The following is a 10,000-nucleotide window of genomic DNA, read 5'->3' as shown; positions in this document are numbered from 1 at the left end:
TCACGTGCCGCTCCACTCCGTGCTCCTCCTCCCGGATCCTTGTTCTGCAGTGCCACCTGGCGGCCTCCCGTCGCCGCTGCAGAAAGGGCAGGGCTGAGACCACCACAGCTAAGGGCGGGCGACCAAGATTTTGAGGCAGTCTCCAGAGAAGTCGGCATGCAAAATATCACTGATTTTTACCCTTGCTAAATTTTATTTTTGCAGCATATGTCAAGGTGCATGTACTGATTTATAATCCCAAATATGCATCTTTTGAAAAAAAAATCATGCCGCCAGGCCTGCCGGTACAAGAGTGCAATCCCAGCGCTGGGAAGAAAAATAGTTCAAGGCCTGTTTGGGCTACAGAGTGAATTCAAGGATAGCTTGGGTGACTTAAAGATGCCTTGCTTCAAAAAAAATGTAAAAGGGGATACTAGGGAAATGGTTTACTGGGTATAATAAGGACCTGAGTTAAGATTCCCAGTACATAAAAAAAGCCAGACATGTCACCAGAGCTTGGGGCCAGAGGAAGAAGGATCCCTGAGTCTCTTCAGCAGACTGACTGATCTAGCCAAAACAGTGGACTCAGGTTCAGTGAGAGACCCTGTGAAAAAAAGGAGATGGGGGAGCAACTCAAGGAGACAACATCATCAACTGACTTCCCAGTGACCCACTGCACACACTCACACATCCACACCCACCCACACACACACTCCATACATAAACATACACACACCCTCATACACCACACATGCATATACCCCATACACCCATATACTTCATATATCATACACATATATACAGACACGTTCGCCTATGTTCCGTATACCACACACACATTTTCCATACACCATACACAGAGATATAAATACATATACACACACATGAATATACTCTATATACCACACACACAGATGCAGACACATCTTCACACATGCACATACTTCATACACCACTCACACGTATACACATACATATATATACTACATACACATACATACACACATACATACAAATTATACATACACAAGCATATACTCCATACACCACACATACACAGATACATACACATACATATACATACATGAACAGGAAATGATAAAGCAATACAACTTCTAGTCCCTCTCTATTCTGGCTGTGTCAAAATCCCCATTCATGAGTGGCATCCAGCAAGACTTAGGGAGATTTGGATTCTCCTCCTGCTGAGAGCCCTACTACAGAGGACTGGCTTGGTGTGCTGTGTATTAGTTGAACAAGTCCTGCAGTGTGGCAGTGTAGCCCTCCCAGTCCCAGGTCTGTCTCCCTCGATTCCCACTGGTGGCCTTCTGAGCTCCCTCTGGGTTACCCATTTAGAAAGTTCAGTTGGAAGCCCTGCTCAGTTCTTCCCCTTCCCTGGTTGTTTGCAAGTCACATGAGATCTGGCGCCAAAGGGATCGCACTACAGAGAGATTTTGGATAACTCCTTCTGCACCGAACAGAAGGGGGTCACTTCTGCTTTCCCCTAAGCTACAACCATACCCCACCCTCAAACGAGATGGGTCCTAAGACGTCTGATACTCAGCAGCTTCTCTCCTTGGCAGATGCATTGTTCTCGGTTCCATCTTCAACACACTCGGTTTCCGTGCCCTCTGCTGAAGGCCTTGAATCTTACAATGTGCCTGAGCCCATGCAAAGTTTCCATGCACATTAACTGATTCGGCCATAGTAGATCAAGACACTAGTGGTGGCCCCTGCAGCACCCCCTTTCCCAGAGCAGACTTGCAGGCCCTGGATGCAGCAAATGCTATGCTGCTATTATAGGACAAGAACCACTATGGTTGGGACATGTAGAAAGCCAGGAGCCCTTCTGTCAGCATCCCAAGAATGATGCCAACTATTCACAATCACAGACCTTTGCTAGAGTGAAGCGTTCAGCACTGTTAGTGTAAAATATTTTGGAAGCCACGGCAACGTGATTCAAGAACTCCTTAAGTGGAGTGAGTGGAGTAGGCACACTTTAATTTTAGAGCAACAGTTTAAAAAGGTAAAATTGTTAGGAAGAAGGCCCTACAGACACCATGGTGAGGACACTGTGAGGACACCATGAGCTGGGAACACAGGAGGGACTGTGCTGCAAAGCAGAAGAACAATACTGAGGAAATGAAAAATGGTCTCGGAAGCAAGAATGACACCTGAGGGAGCAAACATCAGGAAAGGGACGGTGCCAGATTGGCACCACCGAGAGGTGTCTGCCCCCGCAAGGACAGGCTCAGCCATTCTGCCAGCCCACCTTGTTTTTTGAGGGAGGGTCCCTTAGTGGCCTGAAACTTGCCAAGAAGACAGGGTGTCTAGTGAGCCCTAGAGATCTGCCTGCCTCTGCCTCCCCAGCTCTGGGCTTACAAGCCTGTGCTACTACATCTAGCCTTTTTTTACGTAGGTTCTAGGACTCGAACTTGAGTCTTCACGCTTGCAGAATTAGCACTTTCTCAACCGAGCCATCTCCCCAGCCTGTTTTTAATCTTTTCTTACTGTTTTTTGATAACATGAAAGCAGACAAAGACATTTTTTTTAAAATATTGCAAAAAATGTTCTGTGGTGATGTGTTTAAAGATACATTGTATACATTGTATACAAAGTATACAGCTAGGGCTGGGGCTGCAGCTTAGAGACAGAGAGCCTGTCCGTGTGTGTGTGTGTGTGTGTGTGTGTGTGTGTGTGTGTGTGTGGTGTGTGTGATTATGTTGTGTGATACAATACAGGTGAGTACCACCAGACACACCTAGGCTCCATCCCCAGGACCAAAAATAAATGAATGAATGAATAAATAAAGGTATTAAAGGTATAGACACGGCACTTGCGGTCCCAGAGGGAAATGTTTGCAAACCACTCGAGATTCCATGGGTTCTGGGGTTAAACGGAACTGTCATGCCAGCAGCACCCCACTCCTGTGAAGGAGAAATGGAGAAGCCTGGAGGAACTCAGCAGGCCTGGAGATACAGAATGTGATGTCAAGGTAAGAGGGGTGTATCAGTCTACAACATGCACTGGCCTGTGGGCAAGGTCACATGACAGGGGTTTAACAGCTCATAGACCCAGGTGAGGCCCACTCCTGTCCTCGGTCCCAAACTGAGGCTGGCATAACCAGGCAGATCCTAAGGCAGCTGGAGCTCCTGAGACAATCACGGCTAGGCAACATAAGCCTTGTTCTTTTATATCCAGAGCTTTCAAAATGTTATCATCCTCTGCCTGCTGGGACACTTGAGAATGAAAGAGGATGCGTGACCATCAGGATTGGAATGGGATTGTCCTAGGTAATCAAGGATGTACTGGGTAAAACGCAACTGCCTAAACGGTGGGTTATGGCCCCGTATGGCGTCGTGTAACTAACTGTATGGAGTTGAGAAAATTTCATCCTGGTCCAAAGCTGGTCAAAGGATTGCAGTGGCAAAACATTATTTCAGAATCAAATTTATACTGGACCTGGGCACATCTTCGAGTCCTCTCCCCAGTTGCATAGAACGGAATGGCCTACTGTGTGCATGGCCGTGGTGCACAACACCAGCAAAGGCAGCCTGAAACAACTTGTCTGTATTCCAAAGTTCTGCACTGTATGTTACAAGCTGCGATGTTACCGTGTACTTAGTTGCTACTCTTACAGAAGCAGAGAGCTGAGTTATGAATAATAAAGATGTTTACTATTTTCCTAGAATCGTTCCTCAGCGAGTGTCAAATCAATCCATCTTTGGATTAGATTTTATTAGGAAGTTTAATCCTTAAAAATTGGGGTTTCCGGACTAGAGGTAGCTCTCAGAAATTAAATGCTCTTGCTGTTCTTGTAGGAAACCTAGGCTCAGTTCCCAGCGCCTACACAGCAGCTCAGAACCACCAGTAATTCCAGTTCCAGGGGACCCCACACCATTTTCTGTCCTCTATAGCTCCTGCCCACACCTGTGGTGTACATATAGTCAAGCAGGCACACACATACACATACATATAATTCTTTTCAAATCGTGATTTAGTTGCCGACTTAAGTGTCATTTTAAAATACTATTAAAGGTCTTGACTTGAGATAGTACAGATTTCCGATAATTTCTGAGATGACCCTACATATGCTTTTGCCAGGATCCATGATTGTAAGATTGATGGGTTTTGTGGTTGTGTCCGTTGGTGGTGGTGAGACAGACTGTCTGTGTAACCCTGACTGTCCTGGAATTCACTATGTAGACCAGACTGGCCTCAAACTCACAGAGGTCCCCCTGCCTCTGCCTCCCGAGTGCTGAGATCAGAGTCATTCACCGCCATGCCCAGAGACAGTACGATTTTAAATTTAGATGTATTTATGATCCGTTACCAGTTAATGTTTGATGCTTACACCTATTTTAGATACCTGTATGCCCAAGCTCACCAAAAACTTCCTCAGGCAGAAAGGGGTCAAAGTTGGGACGAAGTTTACAGCACTCTAACATAGACAGAGTGATGATGGCCCCCAAAGATGGCTCCTAACCTCAGAACCTGCGGGAAGACTGCCTTAGGCAAAGGGGCTTTGAGGATGTGACTCAGTTAAAGAACTTGAAGTGAGAGCATCCGGGACTACTTGGGTATATTATGGGCTCGGGAGTTTATATAGAAGGGAGGGAAGAGTGTGCCATAGGAGGATGCTCTCCCACCAGTTAGGAGGACAGAAGGAGAGGGCGTGAGCCTGCAGGAGCCTCTAAAAGCTGAAGAGTGAGGAAATGGGTTCATCCTTAAAAGCTCAGAAGCACCCGACTCCCAACCTCCAAGCTGTGAGCAAATAAACTTGTGCTTTTTAAAAAAATCTGTGTATAGTTATCAAACAAGGAACAGGAAACTCAGATAAATGCTATTTATAATCCATAGCAAATCTGGGGGCTGGGGAGATGGCTCCGCCTTTAAGAGTGAGTACTGCTTTTGCAGAGGGCCCAGTGCCTATGGGAGGTGGCTCACGATCGTCTATGCCTCAGCTCTGGGAGACCCAGCTTACTTGTCTGGCCTTCAAGGGCCATGTGCACATACACCACATACACACACACACACACACACACACACACACACACACACACACACACACACAGAATGGAATCTTTAAAGTAAGGTTGCACTGGGGGACATCGACAAGAACATATTAGGTACTCTAGACATGCCGTAGATGAAACTGTTTAGTCTTCGTCCCTCCCTTGGTCCCTCCGCTTCCCTCACCTCTTGCTCAGCCCACAGCTTCCTGACCTCTTAGTCTTCAGGACCAACTAGCAGAAAAAGACACTGCTGAAGAGGACTGTTGCAGGGGTCCAGGCAAATTATGATATGTGGAGCAAGCCCTAAATCCCCAGCTGTGGTGTTGGTAGACCTGGCATTACCTCACAATGGTGACCAAGGGCCCTGGTCACTTAGCTGCTATGCCTCACCAAAGCACTTACATAGGGGTCACAGGGAAAGATAGAGCATCACTCCGCCACTTGCAAGAGGCGTCCTTCCCCCGGGCTCCAACTCCTGCCTCATGACAAGAGTAGAAAGAAGCTCATCCCTCTCAGGCTTCCTGTTCTCTGGGACTTTCTGCCCCCTGCGTCACTCATTCTGGAGATGGTGGGGTGAGCCCGAGGTCAACCACAGAACCACTCACTGTCACACTACGTGGCTTTCAGACAGCCTACTGAAGGGCATTTGCTTCACTCATGGGAAGCCAGACCTTCCGTGAAGACCTTCCTGCACAGTCATGCTTTCTGATAAGTATCAGAACCCGGGGAGTCTTCCTGTGAGCCCTCGCCTCAACCCCGGGGTTCTCTGGTCACAATAGAGCATGTGCTCAGGTGAGAACGCATGTCCCCTCACTTAGACTGGAGGTGTCCTTGCTCGTAATCTGCCACATGAGGGGACAAAATGTGAGGTATGGAGGGCTGTGTTGATTCCAAACGCCCTCTGTATGCTTTTCCAGTACTGCAGAGGCTTGAAAGAGTGCAGGGAGCACAAGAAACTATCTCATGAATGCAAGGTTCTTGGCGGGATAGGGGCAGCCTAAGGTGGCAGGAGTCTAAGCCATGCCACTGAGCCTGTGTTTCTGGAATGACGGGGATGAGGAGCAAAGACATCCACTCCATAAGAGCGCTGGAGACTCAGAGCCAGAGACACCAAGGAAGAGTATTCTACAACTTTGCAAAGCCAGGGGTCAGGTCAGAAGGATGGGTGCTCAATTAGCACAGAGAGCAGTTTCTGTAGCTCTAGTGCAAGCCACTTCCGCTCTTTCCTCATTGGCTGAGTAGTCAGGAAGATACAGCATCACACATCATGTGAGACCCTCCTCTCCCTCCACCTCTTGCAATTGGGTGTGTCATGGTGTTTTATCACAACAGCAAAAGGGATCAAATACAGACTTCCAGAGACTAGGAAGGTTGCTGGCAGGGAGGGGAGGGAGAGAGGGGTTAAGGTAGAAGAACAGATGGACAGGATCTACACATGCTCGTGTGTGTGTGTGTGTGTGTGTGTGTGTGTGTGTGTGTGTGTGTGTGTGTAGACAGCAAACACCAATAACTTATATGACCAATGGGCATTGATAATTAAAATTTTAAAGTAAAAGATGTTGTGGTTTGCCCTGGAGTTATCTGTATTTTGATGCTAATTCCACTGCCCCAAGGACAGCTGCCTAGTCAAGGACTCAGAACTCAGGTGACTTCACCAGAGCCACCTCCCCATTGAAAGTACAGGTGAGGGGCAGGTACTGGATAGAAGGAGGCCTGTCATTGGAGGAGAAGGAAGGATGGGTGGGAGAGAAGTTTGAAGGAAGAGGAGGAGACGAGAGAGAAAGGAGAGACGGGAGGGAGAGAGGGGCAGAGAAGCCGTGGCAGGACAAGATGGCAGGTGATGTTAAGATTCTGCTCTGTGTATTTACAGGTTGTTATTACTGTTCTCAAGGGATGGATGGTACTGGGTTTTGTATGATTAAGTGGGCAATTATAGCTTATCAATTGGGTCAAAGATTATTGTGTTGTATGTTCTTTTATGTGAAGGTTTGAGTGTAGGAAAGTGCGCGGCTGGGATGTGTTTCTGCCAAGATGTCTAGCACATATCTTGGGGCACTGCGGCGCGGACCTAGCGGGGTAAAAGACAATCCTTACTTTTTTTATTTTTATATTTTTACAACAACAAAAAGAAAGCTATGGGATGCTGGGAAAGTCTTTTCTCAGTGGTTCTCATTTTATCCATCTGTGAATCAAGAGAATGGGAAGCCCCAGTCTAATGATCCCCAGCACTGTAATGTTCAAATTAAGTTTCTGTAGACTCTGAAACATCTTCAACTGGCATATGTGGGCACTGGAATGAGAATGTTAATTAAAAGTCATCAGTGGAAGGCGGCGGGGTGGGGGTGGGGCATGCTGTGAAATGCTGGCTTCTGAACGTGGCAGGCCACTGTACCAGTGAATGCACTGCACCTATAGTTATGGTTACCTGCCTGAGACCAAGCCAACAAGAACAGTCAGTATTCCAGGAGACAGCACGAATCACAAAAAAGTAAAAGGAAAAGCTGAGAGAGTTTGTAGTTTAGGTAATATGTTGAGGGTGTTGAATGTGGGAGGGGAGTTAGGGATGGACATGATTATGATATATTGTACACATATGTGAAATTATCAAAGAGTAACTAGATTAAAACCAGCCAATAGGGGCTGGAGAGATGGCTCAGAGGTTAAGAGCACTGACTGCTCTTCCAGAGGTCCTGAGTTCAAATCCCAGCAACCACATGGTGGCTCACAACCATCTGTAATGGGATCTGATGCCACCTTCCGGTGTGTCTGAAGACAGCTACAGTATACTTACATAAAATAAAATAAATAAATCTAAAAAAAAAAACAAAAAAAAAACAGCCAATAGGAGACCGAAGAGCCAGCCCCAAGGTTGAGAGCTTTCTGCTCTTCCTGAGTTCAGTTCCCAGCACCGGGTAGGTGTCCACAGTTGCCTGTAACTCCAGATCCAGAGGAATCTGACGCCCTCTCCTGGCCTCCACAGGCACCTACACTCATGTGCGTGCATGCACACATATATGCGCGCGCACATGTAAAAATAAATTTAAAAATATCAATAAATAAGTAATAAAAATAAGTCATACGTATTCTCACATGACTCAAAAATACTAGACTGCAACTATTATGAGGATGTGTTAATATGCAATTTTATGTGTGAAAACATGTAATGTAAGTGTACATTAAAATGTATGCACACAGAAACCATTGAGAGCTGATAGAGGGAATGTGGGATCCAGCACTGCCAGCAAGGAGGCCACCCCGCCCACGCATAAATAACTTCGAGCCGTGCGCTGTCGGAGACAACGAGGCTGTTCAGTTTCAAAACCAAGACTTACAGTCCCACTCTCTGGCCCTGGCTGGGCCTCACGTGTTCTCCTCTTGCTCCTAAGGCCTGGCTAGGATGTGAACCTAGGACCTCACGCATGCGTGTGTGGCAAGTGCTCTGCAGTGCCAGTCCCTCGTTCCTTTTAAACAGCTTCCTTTTGGTCCCCCATGAGCAGCAGAGTGTGGAGTTATGCGCGTGGAGTTGTGCGCCATGTCGCTTCTCAGGAACACGTGCACCGATTGTAACCACCCGGGAAGAAAGATGAGCATGGTGCGTTTTCTAGACAACCAATACCACAAATAAGGACTCTGAGGCTTTCTTCAGTCTTGAAGCCAAGTCAGTTCCATGCTTGGATAAGGAGATGTTACATATATTCTGTTGAATAAGATGTCTCCTCTCCACCCAATGCTTACAAGTCACCTCCCTCCTTAACCCTGGTGGTGCTCCCCCTGCTGGAGTGAAGGAGACTTGCACAATTGCAGCTGTTTTTACATTTATTTGTTTGCGTGTGCACATATGTGTATGTTTGTGTGTGTGAGTGCTGTGTGTGTTTGTGTTTGTGTGTCCGTTTGTGTGTGTCTCTGTATGTTTGTGTGTGAGAGTGTATGTGTGAGTGTGAGTGTGTGTGTGTGTGTGTGTGTGTCCCCTACCACCACTGCTCTTCCTGTCTCAGAGACTTCTTAGCAGGAAGCTGGCTTGGCCCTGGTTGGTGGGGCTGATGGTTCCAGCTTTCAACCCTGTGAGCGAGCTCCTGGAGGGTAGTGCTGGTGGCACCTTGGCTGAAGATGTCATAAGCACAGTGCCACAGCTTCTGTCGCCTGAGCAGGATCCTGAGGCAGAGGGACCAGCGCTGAGCACACCTGCTTCCCAGGTATTCCCCGCCTCGCTTGGGCATGCTGTCACCCTCTCTGGCTTCACAGTCCTCATCTATATTAGAGATACTATACTCGCTACCCTTCGTCCTCCTAGGAATTCTGGGTGCGCTGCATGCCTGGACACTGGAGCAGCCCTGCACCCATGGGCGCACCCTGTCTGCCGTATTTCCCAAACAGCATCTCTTCCCCCCCCCCTCCCTTATTAGTCTGCACTTTTGAACAGGGAAATTCAAAGGTAAAGGGGAACATTCAGTCTGTGCTTAAAGCTAAGGGGGACTGCCTCCTACTGCATGTCCCTTACTTAATTTCACAGAGCTCTGTGGCCAGGAACAGAGCTCTCAGCCTCGAACTTAGACGTGGGAGAATTTTTTTGTTGTTGTCGAACTGCTTCCATGTCTGTCTCTGCGCGTGGGCGGGAGGGCGGCGCTCAAATCTGGGCTTTGGTGTTTGACGTTCCCTTTGCAAGTTTCAGAACGAAAACCAGTTCCTGAAAGAGTCAGTTTGGGAGGATAATCTCGCAGACCGAAGGCACCTCCTGTGTGCCAGACACAGCACTGAGAAGGAAGAAGAGGGCTGGGATGTGTCTACACGAAGCCCTGGCTACAACCATGGCTCTCTCAAATCCTCCAGCAGGGTGACGAAGGCGGAAGAGCCAGAAACTTAGAGTGATCCTCCATTGCAGGGGCAGTCAAGGAAGACCCTGTTTCCGGAAGGAAAGAACGGGAAGGAAGAAGAACCTGGAGAGGAAGGAGGGTGAAGCAGAAGGAAGTTAAGCAGAGATGATCAAAACATAGGTCATCTCCGGCAAACAT

General features: G+C 47.6%; 1 protein-coding gene and 1 long non-coding RNA gene across 4 annotated transcripts in view; one reads left to right on the top strand and one right to left on the bottom strand.

The window, feature by feature from the left end:
* Slc36a1 (solute carrier family 36 member 1) overlaps positions 1-5,248 on the bottom strand; it is a 38,316-nt gene extending 33,068 nt beyond the window's left edge. For both annotated transcript variants that reach the window (XM_063268355.1, XM_008767659.2), the window contains exons 1-2: positions 5,176-5,248; positions 1-583 (exon numbers count right to left, since the gene is read on the bottom strand). The exon at positions 1-583 is cut by the window's left edge and continues 172 nt beyond it. The gene's annotated coding sequence lies outside the window, so the exon portion shown is untranslated. The remainder of the gene's footprint in view (positions 584-5,175) is intronic.
* The window catches only part of LOC134480795 (uncharacterized), a 5,979-nt gene continuing 1,208 nt past the window's right edge, over positions 5,230-10,000 (top strand). Inside the window, exon 1 of one of the 2 annotated variants that reach the window (XR_010055620.1) lies at positions 5,230-5,783. This is a non-coding gene — a long non-coding RNA (uncharacterized LOC134480795). Of the gene's footprint in view, positions 5,784-7,342 lie in introns of those variants that run through there. The other variant, XR_010055621.1, reaches the window with a different exon arrangement.

The sequence above is a fragment of the Rattus norvegicus genome, chromosome 10 (genome assembly GCF_036323735.1).
Source record: "Rattus norvegicus strain BN/NHsdMcwi chromosome 10, GRCr8, whole genome shotgun sequence".
NCBI classification, from domain to species: domain Eukaryota; kingdom Metazoa; phylum Chordata; class Mammalia; order Rodentia; family Muridae; genus Rattus; species Rattus norvegicus.
The sequence above is the reverse complement of the archived record's forward strand: the minus strand, read 5'-3'. Positions and strand labels throughout refer to the sequence as shown.